Source organism: Carcharodon carcharias, chromosome 15 (assembly GCF_017639515.1).
Source record: "Carcharodon carcharias isolate sCarCar2 chromosome 15, sCarCar2.pri, whole genome shotgun sequence".
NCBI lineage: Eukaryota > Metazoa > Chordata > Chondrichthyes > Lamniformes > Lamnidae > Carcharodon > Carcharodon carcharias.
Genome location: NC_054481.1, coordinates 22805124 through 22826780, shown reverse-complemented (window position 1 = coordinate 22826780; position 21657 = coordinate 22805124). Strand labels below are relative to the sequence as shown.

The window sequence follows — 21657 nt, the reverse complement described above, 5'->3', positions numbered from 1 at the left end:
ATAATCTTTCTACATATATTGCTTCTGCTGTGTTCCACAGGAAAAAGTACTAGGGAAACTAATGTGGCTAAAGGCCGATAAGTCCCCTGGACCTGATGGTTACATTGGCCATTCTCCAATCTTCTGGGACTTTTCCAGAATATAAGGATTCTTGGAAGATTACTACCAGTGCATCCACTACCTCTGTAGCTACTAACTTTAATATCCTAGGATGCAACCCATTAGGTCTTTAGCCTCATTAGTTTCCCTGATACTTTTTCTCTAGTGATAGTTATTGTATTTATTTCCTCCCCCCACCTTTTTCCGCTTGATTATTTGGCATTTTTGGAATGCTATCAATATCTTCTACTGTGAAGACTGAAGCAAAGTATTGATTCAACTCCTCTGCCATTTCCTGGTTCCCCATTATTATTTCCCCAGTCCCATTCTCTAAGGGGCCTATGTTCACTTTGGCCTCTCTCTTCCTTTTTATATATTTAAAGAAGTATTTACTGTCCATTTTTATATTACTTGCTAGTTTACCCTCAAAGTTTTTTTTCTCCCTCTTTATTTTTTTTGGTAATCTTTTGCTTGTTTTTAAAACCTTCCCAGCCCTCTAGCTTACCGCTAATCTTCGCCACATTGTACATTTTTTTTTCTTTCAATTTGATACTGTTTTTAACTTCCCTTGTTAACCATGGTTGGTTTATCCCCTTCCTTGAATCCTTCTTCCTCACTGGGATATATCTTTGTGGAGAGTCATGAACTATTTTCTTAAATGTTTGCCATTGTTCTTCAACCGTCTTTTCTGCTAAACTGCTTTCCCAGTCCACTCCAGTCAACTCTGCCCTCATTCCATTGTAATTACCCTTATTGAAGTTTAGCACAGTTGTTTCTGACCCAAGGTTCTCACTGTCTAACTGAATGCTAAATTCTTTCATATTATGGTCACTGTTTCCTATGGGATCCTTTACTCTGAGATCATTTATTAAACCTGCCTCATTACACATTACCAGATCCAAAATAGCCTGATCTCTGGTTGGATTCACAAAATATTGTTCTAAGAAACTGTCCCAAATACTTTGTGAATTCTTTCTTGTGTCTACTTCTGCCAATTTGATCTTCTCAATCTACATGAAGATTAAAGTCACCCATGATTAATGTATTGTCTTTTTTACGTGTCCTCATTATCTCTGATTTATTCTCTGTCCTACAGAATAGCTACGGTTAGAGTGCCTGTAGATTACTCCCACCAGTGTCGTCTTCCTCTCGTTATTTCATACCTCCACCCATATGGATTCTACATCTTCCAATCCAAAATTCTTTCTTGCTATCATACTTATTCTATCTCATACTAACAAAGCTACCCCACCATCCTTTCCTTTCTGCCTATCCTTTTGAAAAGTCCTGAATATTTAGTTCCTAGCTTTGATCTCCTTGTTATCCCATCTCCGTAATGGTTATAAGATCAGACTCATTAACCTCTTTGTGCCATTAATTCATTTATTTTGTTCGGAATACTACATGCATTTAAGTAAAGGGCCATTAATTTTGCCTTTTTATCATTTTTTCCCTCTTTGACCTTATTTGCTGCTGTTTTTTTTTATGCTTGTACACTCTGTCCCTTCCTGTCACACTGTGGGTATCATTACCTAAATAGCTGCCCTGCAAGGCTGGCATGTCCTTTTGCTTTGTAAGCCTACGTATCCCCTTTCCAGAAATGTCACTGACCTCATCTCCTCTGGAGATCCTCCCTCCACGGCTCCCACCTCATAGGCTCCCAAACCCACACGCTCTGCTTCAACCTCCTTCCCAAAATCCACAAACAGAACTGTCCTGTAGACTCATTGTGTCAGCCTGTTCCTGCCCCACGGAGCTCATTTCTTCCTATCTTGACTCCATTCTCTCTCCTACATTCATGATTCCTCTGATGCCCTATGTCATATCAACAGTTTCCTGGCCCTGACTGCTGCCACTTCACTTTGGATGTCCAATGCTGCTACACCTCCATCGCTCACCAGGATGGCCTGAGGACTCTCCACTTCTTCCTTGAACAGAGGCCTAAACAATCCCCATTCTCCTCCACTTTCCACTGCCTGGCTGAACTTGTTCTCTCACTGAACAATTTCTCCTTGAACTTGTCTCACTTCCTCCAAATAAAAGGTGTGGCTATGGGTACCCACATGGGCCCCAGTTTGCCTGTCTTTTTGTGGGGTATGTGGAATATTCCTTGTTCCAGTCCTACTCAGGTCCTCTCCCACAGCTCTTTTTTTTGGTTCATCCTTTCTCCCCAACTCCACGCTGCCCCCCCCCCCGCCCCCCCCCCCCCCCCCCCCCACCCCACCCCCCACCCCAAACGGGGCCATCTGTCACTTGCTTCTATGTTGTGTTTCCACAGAGTACTAACCCTTGTTTGATTATTCACACCTTCTGCAACCATACCTTTATGCCACTATCAGCACCTTCTTTAGTCTTTAACACTACCTTTAACACTCCCTTTGCCTTTTGTCCATGACATCTTTGTCAATCTCTCCTGAGCTCCCACCTATCCCTGACCTATTTTGCTCCACCACCTCTTAAACAGTATAAAATCCATCACGTTGCTATTTCTCTTTAGCTCTGCAGAAGAGTCATACAGACTCACCGTTAACTGTTTCTCTCTCCACAGATGCTGCTGAGTTTTTCCAGCATTTTCTGTTATTACTTTAAAAAAATGTATTCGATTGGTTATGCAGTACCTGGTACGCCACGATTGTGAAAGGTGTTCTTCTTATCAACATTTGCATTCAACACTGCATGCAGTCTTATTTCTGCAGTGTCTTCAGGGAGATTGATGTAATATTTGCGCTGACAACTGATCCCATCTGTTATTTTCTGGTCATCCACGTAGCTGGCGCTAATACCACTAAGTATCCAGGATGAATAGGAGCTGGTTTCTCTGGGTATTAGGGCGAGAAAGATTGAAACTAGGCAGCAAAGTGAAGACTGAAGATACCAGAAATAATGAAAAGATAGTAAGAGAAACTAATACTGTACACCATGGAACAGTGCAAATAAACTAAACACTAGGAAAAATAAAACCAATGTAAAGTATCAAAGCACAAAACTACACAGAGCCAGGTAACTAAATTTCTTTCTTGTTTTAGAAAAAATGAGCTAAAATGGGAAAAACTGAATAATTTATCATTTTCTTTCTGCTTTTGCCAACTTTCTTTTTTTGAAGATATTCTCCCTTTGCTTGGTTAGATAGCCACGAGTACCAGTTGCACACAGCTAATGTTCACGTGTGATCTTGATAGTGGATGTTGGCTTGCTATTTCACAGTGAGAGCCATCACACCAAGACCAGTCTGTCTTTGGGATGTTTAACAAAGTGGTCATATTTAATGGCATGGTCAGTCAGTGTGCTGGTTAGGAGCTGAAACCCTGATAAATATCATTCCTTCCTTAGCGTTGCTGTACTCAGGCTAGCTTTAGTTTCCCTACCACTAACACAAATGAGGACAGGGTCCTCTGTACATAGTGACTAAATCTAGTGCCTTCTCTCCCTCATGTCATGAGATTATAATCATGTTCTTAATATTTTTCTGGTTTATTGTAAAGTAGGCTTATAGGAGTAAGTATAGTTGGGTCTGTGTGTGATTTAATTACACTTGGAGTCAAGCAAACTAAGTTTAAATCATCAACATAAGCTAGGTGCTTGACATGCTAATGAGCAAGCATGGATGCTGGTTTAGCATTTAACGTATGAAGGGAATTTGCATTTTTAGATGAATGAAGGGAGATTTGGATTTCAAAGGGATCTCAGTCTGTTTACAAATAGCCAGATAAGCAAGGCTCAGGAGTGTGTTTATTTTCCTCAAAGATTACTGACAATAAACAGTAGCAACATGGAAGTTTTTATATTGTGAGGAAAGTAATAGTTTCAAAGACATATGAAACAATAGAATTTACATTTTTTTTAAAAAGGAGAAAATAGCCTCATTCTTCTTCTTTATATACGTGTCAGAAGAAGGCATTGTGAGATCTAACAGAAGTGTGTGAAATAGCCTTAAATGAAGCCTCAAGCTTTTGTGCATGAGTCTGCTGTCTACCGAGACTGAAGCTGGAGCTGGAGAAAAGTAATTTGAAATTCCACTGTCCATGGTATTGTGTTATTTTGCTGGATCTGTTTAAAATCTAAAATCTGTTTGGGCCATTGCTTTAAAGGGGGTGTAACTGGGAGTGAGGTTAATTAGGAATTTTGGGAGCTTTTATATTAGTAATTTGTAATCTTATGTTTGTGCTTGAAATCTTTCCTTTTGTTAATAAATATTTTAATTTAGGTTTTTAAAAAATCTCTAAGGCTTGGGCTTATTACTTTTGAATTCAGTGCACTCATCTCGAAATAAATACAAATTGCAAAACCATTGTGATAGCGCAATCAGGTTTCCCTCATGGATTTGGTCCACCTGGCTCACATCATCTGCTACATTGTAACGCTCACCTTGTTACAGGATAAAGTTGTTGAGCCATAAATGTTAGCTTTTGCATGCCCACATTGAACACATTGTTACAGCTTTGCCAAGCCTTCAAAAGCACCAAGATTGCTAACTTCCCCTATAGTCAACATCTTGGGAGGGTCATGATTGACTGAACCTTATCATATTGATGATATGACTACAAGAGCAGAGCAGAGGTTGACCTCTTGCTGCTTCTCCACCATGCACAGGCCTCAAGTTGGGAGTATGATGAAATACTCCTCACTTATCTCAATCACACTTGAGAGCCTCAATACTATGCAGGATGATGCAGACCGCTTGACCCCTTCTGCTGACCTCAGTAGCCACCCCTCCACCACTGGTGCACTGAAGCTGCAATATTTTTTGCCCAAGTGATGCACTGATTTTGACTGAGGAAGGGAACAAGTAGCATCACCTCCAAGTTGCATCCCATCCTCATTTTGAAATAGATGATTTCTTCTGGTTCTGGTCCTGGAATTTCCTACTTGTTACTGTTGTGTGAGGATCATCACCAGCTTAAGAAGAAGGTCCATTACACTGCCTCAGAACAATAGGGGATGGGCAACAAACTTAACATATGAGGAACATTTGAGGACTCTGGGTCTATACTCGATGGAGTTTAGAAGGATGAGGGGGGGATCTGATTGAAACTTACAGAATACTGAAAGACCTGGATAGAGTGGACGTGGGGAAGATGTTTCTATTAGTAGGAGAGACTAAGATCCGAGGGCACAGCTTCAGAGTAAAGGGAAGACCTTTTAGAACAGAGATGAGGAGAAACTTCTTTGGCCAGAGAGTGGTGAATCTATGGAATTCATTACCACAGAAGGCTGTGGAGGCCAGGTCATTGAGTGTATTTAAGACTGAGATAGATAGGTTCTTAATTGGTAAGGGGATCAAAGGTTGCAGGGAGAAGGCGAGAGAATGGGGTTGAGAAACTTATCAGCCATGATTGAATGGCGGAGTAGACTCGATGGGCCGAATGGCCTAATTTCTGCTCCTATGTCTTATGGTCTTAAAGCCTTGCAAGCATTGCCCATATCCTGTGAACAAGTATTAAAATGAAATGTGCATCTATTTTTATTTTTGGAGTTAAGATGATGGTATTTGTGTTCTTTTTAGTGTTAGGTTTCTGATGAGATCTTTGCCGAACGACACAAAGTAGTAAGAAGGGAGTTATTGTGTAAAGGAAGAGCAGTTCCTAGTAACAAGTGATAAGATTGTTCGGTGCAAAGTTTAAAATTCTCATTCCTGTTTTCAAATCCATTGCCTTGTGCAACCCCCCCGCCCCCCCCCCCCCCCCCCCCCCCCCCCCCCCCCCCCCCCCAGTCTCTGTAATCTCCTTCAATGTCACAGCCCTCCAAGATACCTGCACTCGTTATTCTGGCCTCCTGCACACCTCCAATTTTAATTGCTGCATCACTATTGTTCAGGCCTCAGCTGCCAAGGCCCGAAGCTCTGGAATTTCCTTCCTAAACCCCTCCGCCTCTCTTCCGTGCCTTCCTCCTTTTTAGGACACTCCTTAAAACCTACCTCATAGACCAAGCATTTGGCTCTCTGGCTCTAAAATCTCCATATAGCTCAGTATCAGATTTTGTTTTATAATGTTCCTGTGAAATGCATTGCGACACTTTATGACATTCAAGGTGCTGGATAACTACAAGTTGTTGTTGTTGTTGGTTACCTCTGATGAAGTCAGTCATTAAGCATGAATTCTGTTTGTTTATGCATCAAAACATACTAAACTCACTGCTACAGTTCATCTGAAGATTGATGATTTGGCTAAAGTCTAGCATGTGGTTGCAGAATTTAAGAACACACTCAATATTTGCCTTGTGTTATCTGACACTGTTGTATGATTGGAAGGTATGGACATAACCCTTCGAAGTTAAATGCCTGTTATTATATAGAAAAACATTGCTGACATTTGAAGGAGGCTGATAACCCATCATGATTTGCATGAGAGAGATTTGCATTTATAACAACATCCTTCATGATCTCAGGCTATCCCACAATGCTTTGCAGTCAATGAAAGTAATTTTGAAGTGTAGTCACTGTTGTAGCGCAGGGGAATGTTGTAGTCACTTTGCACACAGTAAGGTCCTGCAAACAGCAACACGATAATGACCAAGCCATCTGCTGGTTGAGGAATAAATATTGGTCAGGCCATCTGGGAGAATTCCCCTGCCCAAAATGGTGCCATGGGATCATTTACGGCCGTCTTAAAATGGAAGTTTGGTTTAATGTCTCATCCAAAATGCAGCATCGCGGACTGCGCAACACTTGATGCTGCACTGGGAATGTTAGCCTGTGCTCAAGTCCCTGAATTGGGACTTCTGCAGCAAGATTGTTGCCCTGCTGTGCCACAGCTGATATATCCCTTTGGTTCAAGGAATTATAACCTCAAACATGTGAAATTTATTTGTTTCACCAGAGCAGGGCAACAAAAAATTAATTCAAACTCTGAATGCTCCTCTCCACAGAAACCTTTAGTAAAAGGTGAAAGATTTATAAGATCTGAAGAGAAAATCCAATGGAGAAAATTAGTCATTGGAAACCTGTTGTATCATCATATAGTTGTCTATTTATTTAAATTATTTTCAAAATTAATTAAAGGTATAACTAGCAGTTGTTCTTTGTAGACTATTGAAGGAAGGAAGTAATTTGTGGAATTGAGTCCACATTGTGTACACAGTGTTTAGCTACCAAGTAATGTGAATGTAGGTGACCACATGATGCAGCTGTGATATATTAATTTTTAAGTTCAAACAGCAGCAAGATTGTAATTAAAAACAGAAAATGCTGGAAATATTGTGCAGGGCAGGCAGCATCTGTGGAGAGAGAAACAGTGTTAAGATTTCAAGTTAATATCCAATTAATTGTCAGCGCATTCCCATTAATTTGCAAAGATCTCAAAGTGCTGATACCAACACATTTTGATGTGCTAGTTAAGAATTTAATCCAACAAATAAAGTGGCAGTTAAAGACTCTCAAATTTCCAAACAGGTGAAACCCAAACAGGATTAACCAATAAATAGGAAATATAAGTGCAGCTAGAACTATGTGTGGAATTCAAGGGTCAGCTTGCCAAAGCTTAACAGATTGGCTAGAATAAGGGTGATAGTTACCAAGAGAAATTTGAGCAACTTTAGTATGTTTTCCCAGAGTGGAGGCCACTAAGGATCACCAGATTGATGTCTCCAAGATTATTAATGGTTATTATAAGGCAAATAGTGACCGTTTTCACCAGTCAGGAGGACAGGAATGAATACTGTCACAGTTCTAGTCCCCATATCAAAAGAAGGATATAGAGGCACTGGAGAAAGCACAAAATTGATGAAGGTTGATACTAGAAATGAGAGGTTATATCTGTTGGAAAATGTTGAAGGGACTGGGCCTTTTATCTCTTTATTCTTCCATGGGATTTGGCAAGGCCAACATTTGTTGCTCATTCCTGATTGCCCTTGAATTGAGTAGCTTGCTAGGCCATTTCACAGGAGAGTTAAGAGTCAACTACATTGTTGTGGGTCTGGAGTCACATGTAGGCCAGACCAGAAAAGGATGGCAGATTTCCTTCCCTAAAGGGCATTAATGAACCAGTTGGTTTTTATGACAAGATTGTAATTAAAAACAGAAAATATGGGTTGACAATCAATGATAGTGACCATGAAACTATCACTGAGGCTAGCTTCCTATTCCAGGTTTTATTATTTGAATTTAAATTCCACCAGCTGCCATGGTGACATATGAACCTTTTGTTCCCTGGGCATTAGCTTGTGCCTTTGGATTACTAATCCAGTGACATTACTGCTATTCCACCATCTTCCGCAAATTATCCCCAAAATGTTATCACTAAGTGGTGACCTAATTGAGGTCTTTAAAATCACAAAGGGTTTTCTTAGGATAGATGTAGGAAAGATGTTTCTGCTTGTGGAGGAATCAAAAACTGGGGATCATAAATACAGGGATAGTCATCAATAAATCCAATAAGAATTTCAAGAGAAATTTCTTGTTTACTTGGAGAGTGGTGAGAACGTAGAACTTGCTACCACAGCAAGGAGTAGTTGAGGTGGATAGCATGGATGCATTTAAGGGGAAACTCAATAAGTAGATGAGGGAGAAAGGAGTAGAAGGTTACAATGATAGGGTTTGATGAAGTGGGGTGGGATGAGGCTCATGTGGAGGATAAACACAATAAGTTTAGCCAAATAGCCCGTTTCTATACTGTGAATTCTGTGTAATTTAATCTCAAAAATAAGTTAAAGGGGATATTAGAGAAACTTGCTTTAGAGAGTGGCAAGAATTTGGAATTCTCTGGCATAAAGCATGATTGATGCAGAGTACTGTTCCTCATTGGGCTTCACTGGAACACTGTAGCAGGTCAAGGACGGACATGTGGGCATGAGAGCAGGGTGGAGTGTTGAAATGGCAAGCGACAGGGAAGTCTGGGTGATGCTTGCAGACAGACTGAAGGTGGCCCGCAAAGCGGTCACCCAGTCTGCATTTGGTCTCCCCAGTGTAGAGGAGACTGCATTGGGAGCAGTGAATGCAGTAGACTAAATTAAAGGAGGTGCAAGTGAAGGAGTTTGGGCTCTTGGATAGCGAGGAGGGAGGAATAAAGGGGCAGGTGCAATTACATGGGAAGGGGATGAGGTGTTGGGGAGACAGAGGAGTGGACCAGGGTATCCCGGAGGGAACAGTCCCTATGGAATGCTGATGGGGGTGTGAGGGGAAGATGTGTTTGGTGGTGACATGCTGGAGTTGGCAGAAATGGTGAAGGATGATCGTTTCAATGCGAAGGCTGGTGGGGTGAAAAGTGAGGACAAGGGGGACCCTATCATGTTTCTGGGAGGGAGGGGAAGGTGTGAGGGCAGAGGCGCGGGAGATGGGTCAGACACAGTTGAGGGCCCTGTCAACCACAGTGGGTGGGAAACCTTGGTTAAGGAAGATGTGTCAGAAGTGCCATTTTGGAAAGTGGCATCATCAGAACAGATGCAACGGAGGTGAAGGAACTGAGAGAATGGGATGGAATCTATACAGGAAGTAAGGTTTGAGGAGCTGCAGCCGAGGTAGCTGTGGGAGTCAGTGGGCTTGTAATGAATATCGGTAGACTGTCTATCACCAGAAATGGAGACGGAGGTCAAGGAAGGAAAGGGAAGTGTTGGAGATGCACCATGTGAAGGTGAAGAAGATGGTGATAGAGGGGTGGAAATTGGAAGCAAAAATGCAAATTTTTTCCAGGTTCAGACAAGAGCATGAAGCAGCACCAATACAATCATCAATGTATCGGATAAAGAGTAGTGGGAGGGGGACTGAGTAGGATTGGAACAAGGAATGTTCTACATATCCCATAAATAGACAGGCATAACTGGGGCCCATGTGGGTATCCATAGCCACACCTTTTTATTTGGAGGAAGTGAGACAAGTTTAAGGAGAAATTGTTCAGTGAGAGAACAAGTTCAGTGGAATTTGCAAGAGAATGGAATTGCACAAATGGGTCTTTAAGTTTGGAAAAACACCACCAACCTTAATGACTGGCGTGTTTCTATAATCATCTGAATTATTTTGAAGTGTATTAGGTATTACTGTGTGCAAAATGGCCACCATGCCTATAAGATTATCCTACAAACAGTGACGACATGAATGACCAGTTAATTATTTTTTGCTGAGATAGACATTTTGTCCAGGACATGGTGACTTATCATAAAGCAGCAAAACTACCGTACGTAAATGTCCTGGACAACGTGTCTCCATTGTTGCAACCTTCCTGTGATTAAAGCACCTTTTTTATATCTAAAGACAATTGGTTCATTTGAGCTACTGGTCAGCACTCTAAGTTGGGCATCCTGTGTACTAGATTTCTTGCTGTTTCTGTGCTTTAATCTCTGAAATTGCAACACCCACTTCACTGTGCCCCTCTGTCTTCCTTTTAGCTTGGGTTATGATCTTGAGGTCATCCAAAACACTGATGCCCTTATCTTAACTTGCACTAATTCCTATTCACTTATCACCCTTGGGCTTGCTGATTGACATTGGTTCCCAATTAAGCAACGCCTTGATTCTAAAATTCTCATTCTTGTTTAAAAATCCCTCCATGGCCTCACCCCTCCCTATATCTGTAATCTCCTCTGAGATCTTTGCACTGCTCCAATTCTGGCCTCTAGAGCATCCTGATTTTAAACACTGGACCATTGGTGGTTGTGCCATTAGCTGCCAAGGCCTGAAGCTTTAGAATTCCCTCCTTTAACCTCTTTCCCCCTCTTCACCTCCCTTTTCTCCCTTAAAACTTACCTCTTTAACCAAGCTTTTGGTTGTCAGGAGGATGTAATAATTTTCATAATGTTATTGGAATTTATTGTATAGTAATAGTGGGGTCTGTGTGTGTGTGTGTGGGACTTAATTGAATTAGAGACAGCTGGTTTGAAGGCTTCAATGAAAAAAGAAGCTAGGTTCGAAATGCTAAATAGGTAAACATGGGAGAAGTTTTAGAAAGTGAGGTGTAAAGGGAACATTTGCATTGTTAAATAAACCAGACTTGCTTGAATTCAAAAGAGAAGAAGAGACGTTTCACTAGCCAGGACAAGTTAAGAAACAGTGTGTTTATTTTTCCCAAAAGTTACTGGTAAAATTGGTACTACGATAGATTTTTATTATTAGAGAGGTAAAGTCCAAAGACATAGTGAAACAGTGGGAATTTGCATTCAAAGGGGAAAGTATATGTATCTATAAAGGAGAGAAGGCTGTGTACAAGGAAAGGCATCCTAAGATTTAACAAGTGTGAAAAGCTTCCAGCCTCTGTGCCCAAACTGCTGTCTGCAAGGACTGAAGTTAAGAAAACTCACTTCGAATTGGACTGTTCAGAGTATCGTGTTACTTTGCCTGGGTCTTTTAAAATCTGTGTTTTTACTGTTGCCGTAATGGAAGTGTAACTGGGAGTTAGATTAACTAGGGGAGCTCGGAGTTATCATACTAGTGATTTGTAAACCTTTGTGTGTGCTTGAAATCGTTTTTTTATTAATAAAGGTTTAATTTAGTTTTGTAAAAAATCTCTATGCCTTGGAGGCTGCCTTTTTACTGAATTCAAAGCCTGCATCTCGAAATAAATACAAATTGCAAATAGTCGTGGCAGCTGCTTCAAATTTCCCTCTGTGGTTTGAGCAGCTTGGCATTTACCCATCCACCTGCCATAACATGGTCATCTGCCCTAATATCTCCCTATGTGGCTCAGTGTCGGATTTTGTTTGATGATGCTCCTGTGAAGCACCTTGAGATAGTAAACTATGTTACAGGTGCTATATAAATACAAGTTGTTTGATATCCATTCACCAGGGTACATTTTCCTCTCAAAATCTTTTAATAGGCCTCTGAAGCTTTAGGGTGCACTCTGGCTGGGAGGGTGGATGGGGTGTGGAGGGAGTGTGGGGGCAGAGTTCATGTCAGGAGCTGAAGATAATGGTTTCAGTCTTAAGTGTATTTGAGTTGAAGGAAGTATCAGTTCAACTAGAATTTGATGCAGGTGGAGAAATTGGGCAGAAAAGTAGGTGATGGGTGGTAGATCTGGATGCACAGAGCTGGTGTTGTGACTTGCAAGTCATTTTAGTAAAACAATAATGAATCGTAATGTAGCTGAAGCCTGGGAAGTATGTAGCGACCTTGAGTTCCTATGCTGCCTCCCATTCTCCGCATAGTTTTGAGGTATCCTAACTCCATCCTTATCCTAGCTGCAATTCCAGCTACCCTCCAGCTCCAGCCGCTGTCTTTTCCCTGGGCACGGGACTACTTAACCCGATTAAATTTAGTCCGACCTCTGCTCCGCTCTGCCCTCATGATGCAGCCAGGCTCTGCTCATGCTTGGCTCTGCATTTCTCCAAACAGCCAATCTCTCACCATCCAGACATGAAGGTCTGGCGTGGGCTGCCATTTGAATGCTGCAGCTCCTTACAGTCTTTCTGGGCCTTTTGCACAGAAAGCACCCAACCAAAGTTGACTAATGAGGGTTTCAAGGTGAAGTAGATAGCCTGGAGGTGTCAGCCCCAGTAGATATCCTTGGGAGGTTTAATAAGGTAAATAATAAGCTGTGGAAATGATGAATTTGATGTAATAAGAAAGGGCTGTGCAGTCTGTGCTACCTTGTGTTCTTATGTGCAAGCCTGAAAATATAATGAAGGGTTATGCAACCTCTTGGCCATTTGCATCTGTTTTACACACAGGATCTGTCACAGATGCAGCTTGCCTCTTGGATAGATTAAAAGAGGCTCTTTGTTGATTGGTTTTGTTCCTTCAGAAATGGATCTTTCATAGCATCCCCCAAGAATCCTCTATCCTTACAGCTTACCAAGTGAATGGAAAAAGTTCACTCATCTGAGGGTGGCTTCGAAAATATCATCTATTTTGATGTCTCACTCCAGTTCTTTTTTTAAAAGGTGTGCAGCTATATTTGTTTAAATGGGCATTGTAAGATGGCCGAGTTATACTCTTGATAATAGAATTAAACTGCAGACACTTTTTGGGTGTAAACTTTAAGTTTAATTACCATATACACAGCAGCAACTATACATGTGCTTTCAACTCCAACTCTAACTCTACACTACTGAGGCAGCCTGCACTACTCTCCCATTGGTTACTACAGGTCATGTGATCTTCCTAACACGCATTATTCTTAAAGGTACATTACACACTAAATAAAACCATAATTACTACAATGAGTTGGGTGATCTTCAAATCTTGTTTAAATCCTCACAAACTCAATCTCTTCAATCTGAACGTGAGCTCTGACCTGCATTTCATGAGGTGTCAACCAGGGCTTGCGTTTTCTCTGCCTCTCTTTCTCCTCCCTCTTCCCCTCCCCCTCTCTCAGATTCCTGCGCATTAACCTGCCTGTGAGGTTTAGGGGCTTGGACACAAAATAACAAATTGCTACAAGACACTTCAGGGTTGAAAGACAGACAGACTTGCATTTATGTAGCGCCTTCCATAACCTCAGCCACAAAGTGCTTTGCATCCAATGTAGTCACTGTTGTAATGTAGGAAATGGGGCAGTCCAGCTTGTGCACAGCAAGCTCCCACAAGCAGCAATATGATAATGGCCAGACCATCTGTTTCAGTGATATTTGTTGAGGGAGAAGTATAGGCCAGCATACTGGGGAGAACCCCCCACCTCTTGTCAAAATAGTGTCCTGGATCTGTCTTGTCCACCTGAGAGGACTGAGGTGGCCTTTGTTTTAATGTCTTGTGAGGTGAGAGTGCTGCAGTTAACCACGAGTGCCACCTTAGTATTTCGGGTGGGACAGCAGGTGTGGGTGAATTTTCAGGTGTCTATACAAATCTGTCTCATGGAAACTGAAGCATTGTACAAATTGTTCATGGTAAAATGACCACAAAACATTACATCTCTGTTTACTTACTCTGTCCATCCATCTATCCTGCCAGCTACACACATTGTGGCTGCAGGATTTGGGGTAATTGGCCAGGTTCACCAATAAATCGAGGCATTTATACAATCAAATAGAAATGGATTGCATTTGTTATAGATGCAGAAATAAGATTGAGAAAGTTACACTCCAGCAGTTTCACAATAAGGTAATGAAATGGAAACCTGGGTTTGGAGAATGTGAATAAAACTGTAGACTCTGCTGGAAACCCTTACTGCCATCTGTACAGGAAATGGGAATGTATTTGAACGATTAATACAGAAATTGTTCCAGAATCTCCTGGGAGAGCTTGAAACATGTTCGATGTTTCTGTTGCCAAAAGCACTTCTGGTCTCTTTAATACCAAAATAGTTTGAGGTTTTGTTGTAAATAAATGTCTAAATTGACCAATACAATTTTTTTTCTCTCGCTTTGTCATGTAACAAAACACATGTAAGGTCTTCATTTATTTTTATTTTCTGGTGCTCAGTTCTATGATCAAATCAGTAACCCCTAATGTATAGCTCTAAAATTCTCCCTTTTTTGTTGTACTTCAAAGCTATCACCTTAATTGCACTGTGACATATTAGTGAATATTTGCAGGTTTAAGTATTGTTTGAAATTCCCATCTGTTGTTTTAGATTTAAATGGGTTGATACCTTCTGCTGAAATAGTTGCACTCAATCCTCAACGTTGGAGATCAAATTCTCATAACCCCCTCTCTCTCTCCTCTGCCACCTGTGATCATTGTGTTCCTTCATGCTTAGCTCCAAGCCTTATAAAAGCACTTGTACTGAGAACCCTTTTGCTGATCATCCTTCAGTGGGATAAAACTGTTCGTTAAGCTATTAAGGCCGTGTAGCACAAAGGATATTATCTTTCTAGGTCTTGATGGAGCCCAATCTTTTAGATGATACTTGAGTGAATGGACATTATTTTGGTTGGGTAGCATTTGTCCTGACTGTTGACTCCATTGTGTAACCTCCACTCAACAGCAACAACTGCTTGCATTTCTATAGTGTCTTTAAAGTAAAATATTCCAAGGTGCTTCACGCGGAACACCATCATGCCAGATTTGACACCGAGCCACAAAAGGAGATGTTAGGACAGGTGACCAAGCTCGGACAAAGAAGTAGATTTAGAGGAAGGGGAAGAGAGGTATCGGGAGTGAATTCCAGATCTTGGGGCCTAGGCAGCTTAAAGCACAACTGTCAATGTTGAAGCAATTAAAATTGAGGATATGCATAAGGCCAGAATTAGAGGAATGTGGAGATCTTGACTGCTTTTGTCATGTTGGAGGAGGACAGATGGTGAGGGGTGAGGCCAATGGGGGGGGATTTGAAAATGAGGAAGAGAATTTTAATTCATGGGTTTAAATTATCTGGTAATAGACCGCAAGAGCATTTAAATTTGAATGCAGGGATAGTGGTCCCATATATGCAGCCAATAAATCCCAGTCACTTATAGCAGTGTGGGCTCCAAACATGACTGATGGGAACATTTCCCAATTAACTGCATTCTGGGTGCAAAGATGCAGCCTTTGCTCACCCACTTTTGACTTTGGTGATGCAAGCTTGATAAATGCTATTAAAACAGTCTAACTTGGGCAGCCTGGAAGGAAGAACAGAGGTCGAGAGGGATTGGTGAACCAAGGAGAGAGAAAGTGGTGCTCCCATCCATTTGGGAACTCCTGTATGTCCTGAAATTCCTAGTTTTCAGAGAATTCCTACGGTAACTTGGAATGAGATTTTAATACCCGTGAAACCTACAAAAATGGCAGACAAGATTCGAAAAGCAAAAATGTGTCAGATTATTCATTTGACAAAGGAGTCACTTTAAGAGCTAGATATAATGGCTGAGAAAAGAGAAGCAGTTCGATGGGGAAACTACAAATAATTTATTGTAGTTCTCCCCCCTCCCCCCTAAATAGCTTGCACTCAATTGGGGGAAAAATTGCACCAAGGATAACATGAGAGTGCTAATTCTAGGAGAGGTTTGCATTCCCATCCATGTGTGTAGAGGCCAGTGCACACAGAAACCCAACAAAAGTGTGGTGGGATGGTAGAGAAGAAATGTGATTTACAGGAAGGGACCTAGTATGTGGATATGGGAGCACTTGTGATCAAATGTCAACCAACAGCATTGTGGATCTAGGCATGAAAGGTGTGCTGTTTTGTTAGCGTGACTGGATTTAAAAGGTAAGCTGGGATTTCTGCTTTTCTTTAGGTTTTTTATTTGGAGAAGTTGCCTGCTCTCTGATCTTGACCTTTGGAGATGCTCAAAAATTACCAGAACTTCTCAAAGTTTATTGTTTGAAATAGGGCAATGGGGAGCCCATATACTGTGGAATGTGTGTGTGTGTATAATCTACTGCTGCGCAAATTAAACCACACAACCCTGGACATTTGCCAGAATGGGCTTATTGGTAAGAGTAAGTCTTAGACAGCTTGTGTGAAGCTTTTCATGATGTTTAAATGAGGTGAAAGCAAGGAAAATTTTTCCTTTTAATATTGTCGAAGTAATTGTGCTGCTCTTTGGGTCAGGCATTTAAAGGGGTGAAGAGAATGAAAGTGTTTTGCGTAAAATTATTTAAACATGATTGCATGTGAATGCTGTCAGAATCAAAACTACATTAGATGTCTGTGTGAGTTTTTCCTTTGTCGGATTTTGCCTGAGGCCCGTTTATTTCCCTTCTTCGCATCCAAGCCCACCCATTGTTTCCTTCCTTGTGAACATGATTGTGAATTTTTTTTTATATCAAATTAAGTTTTCTTGCTTGAACGTTACTGACTACTCCAGTGCTTTCCTAATGGGGCCCCCCCATCTTGCAGCTCCTTAAATTTGAGTTCCCTCAAAAGTTCTGTGCCCTGTACCCTAACTCCTGCTAAGCCCCATTCATCCATCACTCCTGCGCTCACTGATCTGCATTGGCTCCCTGTCAAGCTACATACCTTTTTTAATTCTCATCCTTGTTTCCAAACAAGGAATCTGACGCGTTTCTGACACGTTTTGCTTTTCAAACCTCAACTGCCATTTTTGTGGGTTTCATGGGTACTAGACATTCTCATTTCAGGTTATTTTAGGAATTCTTTGTAAGGTGGGAATTCCAAAAGTTACAGAAATTCCCAAATGGATGGGAGCACCACTTTGTCTCCCCCTGGTTCACTGTTAGTCCTAGAGTTATACAGCACAGAAACGGACCCTCTGACCCATTGTGTCCATGCCAGCCATCAAGCACCTTCCTATTCTAATCCCATTTTTCAGCCCTCTGTGCTGTGGCGTCTCAAGTGCTCATCTAAATACTTCTTCTCTGTCACCATTCTTCCTTCATTGTATCCAGGCTGCTCATGTTAGACTGTTTCAGCAGCGTTATCCAGTTTGCATGGGGAGATAGCAGCATTACCAATTTGATATTAATCCAGAGACCCAGACTAATACTCTAGAGGAATTGGTTCAAACCCCATCATGGCATTTAATTTAATTAATACATTTGGAATCAAAAGCCAGTCTCAGTAATGATGATTGTCATGAAAACCCAGCTGGTTCACTAGAGTCATAGTCATAGAGGTCTACAGCACAGAAAAAGGCCCCTTTGGCCCATCAGGTTTGTGCCAGTCAAACAAGTACCTAACTATTCTAATCCCATTTTCCAGCACTAGGCCCACAGCTTTGTATGCTATGACATCACAGGTGCATATCCAAATACTTCTTAAATGTTATGAGGGTTTCTGCCTCTGCCACCCTTTTCAGGCAGTGAGTTCCAGATTCCCACCACCCTCTGGGTGAAAAAATTCTTCCTCACATCCCCTCTAAACCTCCTGCCCCAAGCTTAAATCTATGCCCCCTGGTTATCGATCCCTCCACCAAGGGAAAAAGTTCATTCCTGTCTACCCTATCTATGCCCCTCATAATTTTATACACCTCAATCATGCCCCCCCTCAATCTCCTCTGCTCCAGGGAAAATAACCCCAGTCTATCCAATCTCTCCTCATAACTAAAACTCTCCAGCCCAGACAACATCCTGGTAAATCTCCTCTGTACTCTCTAATGCAATCACATCCTTCCTATAATGCAGATTCCAGAACGGTACGCAATACTCTGGCTGTGGCCTAATCAGCATTTTATACAGTTCCAGCATAACCTCCCTGCTCTTATATTCTATGCCTTGGCTAATAAAGGCAAGTATCCCATATGCCTTCTTAACCACCTTATCTACCTGTCCCACTACCTTAAGGGACCGGTGGACATGTACACCAAGGTCCCTCTGATCCTTGGTACTTCCCAGGGTCCTACTGTTCATTGTGTATTCCTGTGCCTTGTTTGTCCTGCCCAAGTGCATCACCTCACACTTATCCGGATTAAATTCCATTTGCCACTGATCAGCTCATCTGACCAGCCCATCTATTCTCTTGTAATCTAAGGCTATCCTCCTCACTATTTACCACCCCACCCAAAACCATGCTGATTGTCCTTGATTAATCTCTGCCTCTCCAGGTGTAGATGAATTCTGTCCCTTAGAATTGCTTCCAATAGTTTCCCCACCACGGAGGTTAGACTAACTGGCCTGTAGTTCCCTGGTTTAGCCCTTCCTCCCTTCTTGAATAACGGTACCATGTTGGCTGTCCTCCAGTCCTCTGGCACCTCCCCCGGTCAGAGAGGTACTGAAAATTATTGCCAGCGCCCCTGCTATCTCCTCCCTTGCCTCACTTAACAGCCTGGGATACATTTCATCCGGGCCTGCAGATTTGTCTACTTTTAAGCCTGCCAGACCACTTAGAACAACCTCCCTTTCTATGCTAATTTCTTTAATTATATCACAGTCCTTCTGCCTGATTTCCATACCCCCATCATCCCTCTCACTTGTAAACACTGACACAAAGTATTCATTTAGAACCCTACCTACGTCTTCCGGCTCCACACACAATTACCACTATGGTTCTTAATTGGCCCTACTCTTTCCCTAGTTATCCTCTTACTCTTAATGTACTTGTAAAATAACTTTGGATTTTCCTTTATTTTATCTGCCAATGTTTTTTCATGCCCTCTTTTTGCTCTCCTAATTATCTTTTTAAGTTTCCCCCTACACGTTCTATACTCCTCTAGGGCTTCCACTGTTTTGAGCCCTCAATATCTGCCATAAGCCTCCCTTTTTCTCTTAATCCAATCCTGTGTTTCCCTCGACATTCAGGGTTCCCTGGATTTGTTGGTCCCACCCTTTGTCTTTGCTGGAATACGTTGGCCCTGTACTCCCCCTATTTCCTTCTTGAATGAGTCTCACTGCTCTGATGCAGATTTACCTAAATGTAGCTGCTCCCAGTCCACTCTGGCCAAATCATATCTGATCTTATTAAAATCAGCCTTCCCCCAATTTAGAACTCTGATTTCTGGCCCATCCTTGTCCTTTTCCATAACAAACTTGAATCTAACGGAGTTATGATCACTAATGTCCTTTAGGGAAGAAAATATGCCATCCTTACCTGGCCTGGCCTACATGTGATCCCAGACCCACAGCAATTTGGTTGACTCTTAAATGCCATCTGAAATGGTCCAACAAACCATTTGGTTCAAGGGCAATTAGGGATGGGCAACAAATGTGGCCTTACCAACATGGCATGTTCCAAGAAAAAATACATTTTTAAAAAAACATTTCTTCATGGCTTTGCTAGTCCTATGTCTGTAACCTCCTCTACCCTTACACCCCTCCAGATCCCTGCATTCCCCCATTTCTGGTCTTTTGAGCATCCCCGATTTTAATCGCTCCACCATTGCCAGACGTACCTTCAGCTGCCTAGGTCCAAAGCTCTGGAATTCTCTCTCTCAACTCTTTACCCCTCTAATTCTCTATCCTTTTAAGGCACTCCTTAAAACCTACCTCTTTAACAAAGCTCTGGCCATACGTTCTAATTTCTCCTTTCAGATTTACGTAGTATCCCTCCTGGGGATGTTAAAGGTGTTGTATAAATGAAAGTTGTTGTATAAGTAGTTAAATTCCTACCCCCTTGTGTGGCGTTGGCTAAGAAGATGACACCTTTGATACCTGGCTCCCGTGGAGCCATCCAGTGCCACTAGGGCAGTTAGACCCAAGTACCTATGAGGTGAGCAAAACCTGGGAATTCTGCCAGATCTCTGGCTTCTGAATACTATCAATGCGCTCTTGCTGAAAGGACACACCTTGTGGAAACATTTGAGGTGAGGACACAATGAGTTCCATTTATGATGTCCCCCAGTTGTCAAATAGCCCCCCCCGCCCCTGCCAAACACCCATTGTCTAGGCTAACGTGTGAAGGATTGGCAAGAGAGCAATTTCCCAAAGGACTGATGCTGCTATCCTTGAAACCATGTCTCAGCATGATTCATCATGTTAAGAGAGGCAGGGTTGGGTGGGGTCACAGGCTAGCTATGCTGTATTCCTTATGTGATGCCTGGCTTCTATTTACCCTCCAGATATGCCAAACTGTTGCTCATGAAGATAGCACCCTTTCCAATGAGCTTGGTCAGGTCTAAAAAGATTATTCTGGTTCAACATGGTATCCTCATACCTGATTGCAGCGTTGTGTTGCTTTTATAGGAACAGCAATTCAGCTGCTCAAACCTGTACCCCATTCAATTAGATCAAGTCTGATCTGTACCTTAAACTCCATGTATCCACCTCGGTTCAATAACCATAAGCCATGAGCAAAAATTGTAGCTTTGTGTGGTACATTTCCTCAAAAGAGGAGGTTTGAGATCCACAGGGGTAAAACGCAAGGTTTTTGTCAATAGCCTCTGAATTGCCTAAGTTACAGCTGGCTGTCAATGGTATAGGAATTATTTAATGCGATCTACCATCTTTGACAGTGGTTGCAATAAGCAGATAGTTCCAACTGGAAACCTTTCAAAGAATAATTTGGCAACACATTGATTTTGTCATTGTGCAATTATCTTTTCTCTTTGGAATAATTACATAGAAAATATATGCTTTCTTTCAAATTTTCAATATACAGTACGCTTTTACATGGGATTTGAACAAAATATGCTTTTAGATCACAGCAGTTAGTACTTTGTGAGAAACTTCTTTATTATCAAACCGTTTCATAATGAAGTGCACAGTGTTTAATCTTATTCTTGTGTCTGGAACTAACATAGAAATTTAGCATGGGTCATTCTTGAGAACATAGGAGCATGTGAATTAGTAGTAGGAGTAGGCCATTCAGCCCCTCAAGCCTGCTCCACCATTCGATAAGATCAGGGCTGATCTGATTGTTGCCCTTGTGGCCTCAACCCCACTGTCCTGCCTATCCCCCATAATCTTTGACTCCCTTGTTAGTCAAGACTTTATCTACTTCTGCCTTAAAAGTATTCAATGACTCTGCCTCTACTGCACTCTGTAGAAGAGAATTCCACTGACTATTCTCCTCATCTCCATCTTAAATGGGCGAACCCTTATTTTTAAACTGTGTCCTCCCAGTCCTAGTTTCTCGCACAAGGGGGAAACATCCTTTCGGCATCCACCCTGACAATTCCCCTCAGGGTCTTAGATGTTTAAATAAGATCACTTCTCATTCTTCTAAATCCCAATGGACAAAGGCCCAACCTGTCCAATGGTTCCTCATAAGATAACCCCCCATCCCAGGAATCAGTCAAGTGAACCTTCTCCGAACTGCGTCTAATTCAATTATGCCCTTGCTTAAATAAGGAGACCAAAACTGTACATAGTACCCAAACTGTGCCTTTCCAGTGCCTGTATAACTGTAGCAAAACATCCTTACCTTCATATTTAATTCCTGT

At 41.8% G+C, this 21657-nt stretch overlaps 1 protein-coding gene and 1 non-coding gene across 2 annotated transcripts in view; one reads left to right on the top strand and one right to left on the bottom strand.

Annotated features, from left to right (window-relative positions):
• The window catches only part of LOC121288125 (Na(+)/H(+) exchange regulatory cofactor NHE-RF2), a 112726-nt gene that overhangs the window by 4914 nt on the left and 86155 nt on the right, over positions 1 to 21657 (top strand). The window lies entirely within an intron of this gene.
• On the bottom strand, positions 6906 to 7017 carry LOC121288743. The gene has a single exon (XR_005945424.1). It is a non-coding gene; the product is annotated as a U5 spliceosomal RNA (small nuclear RNA).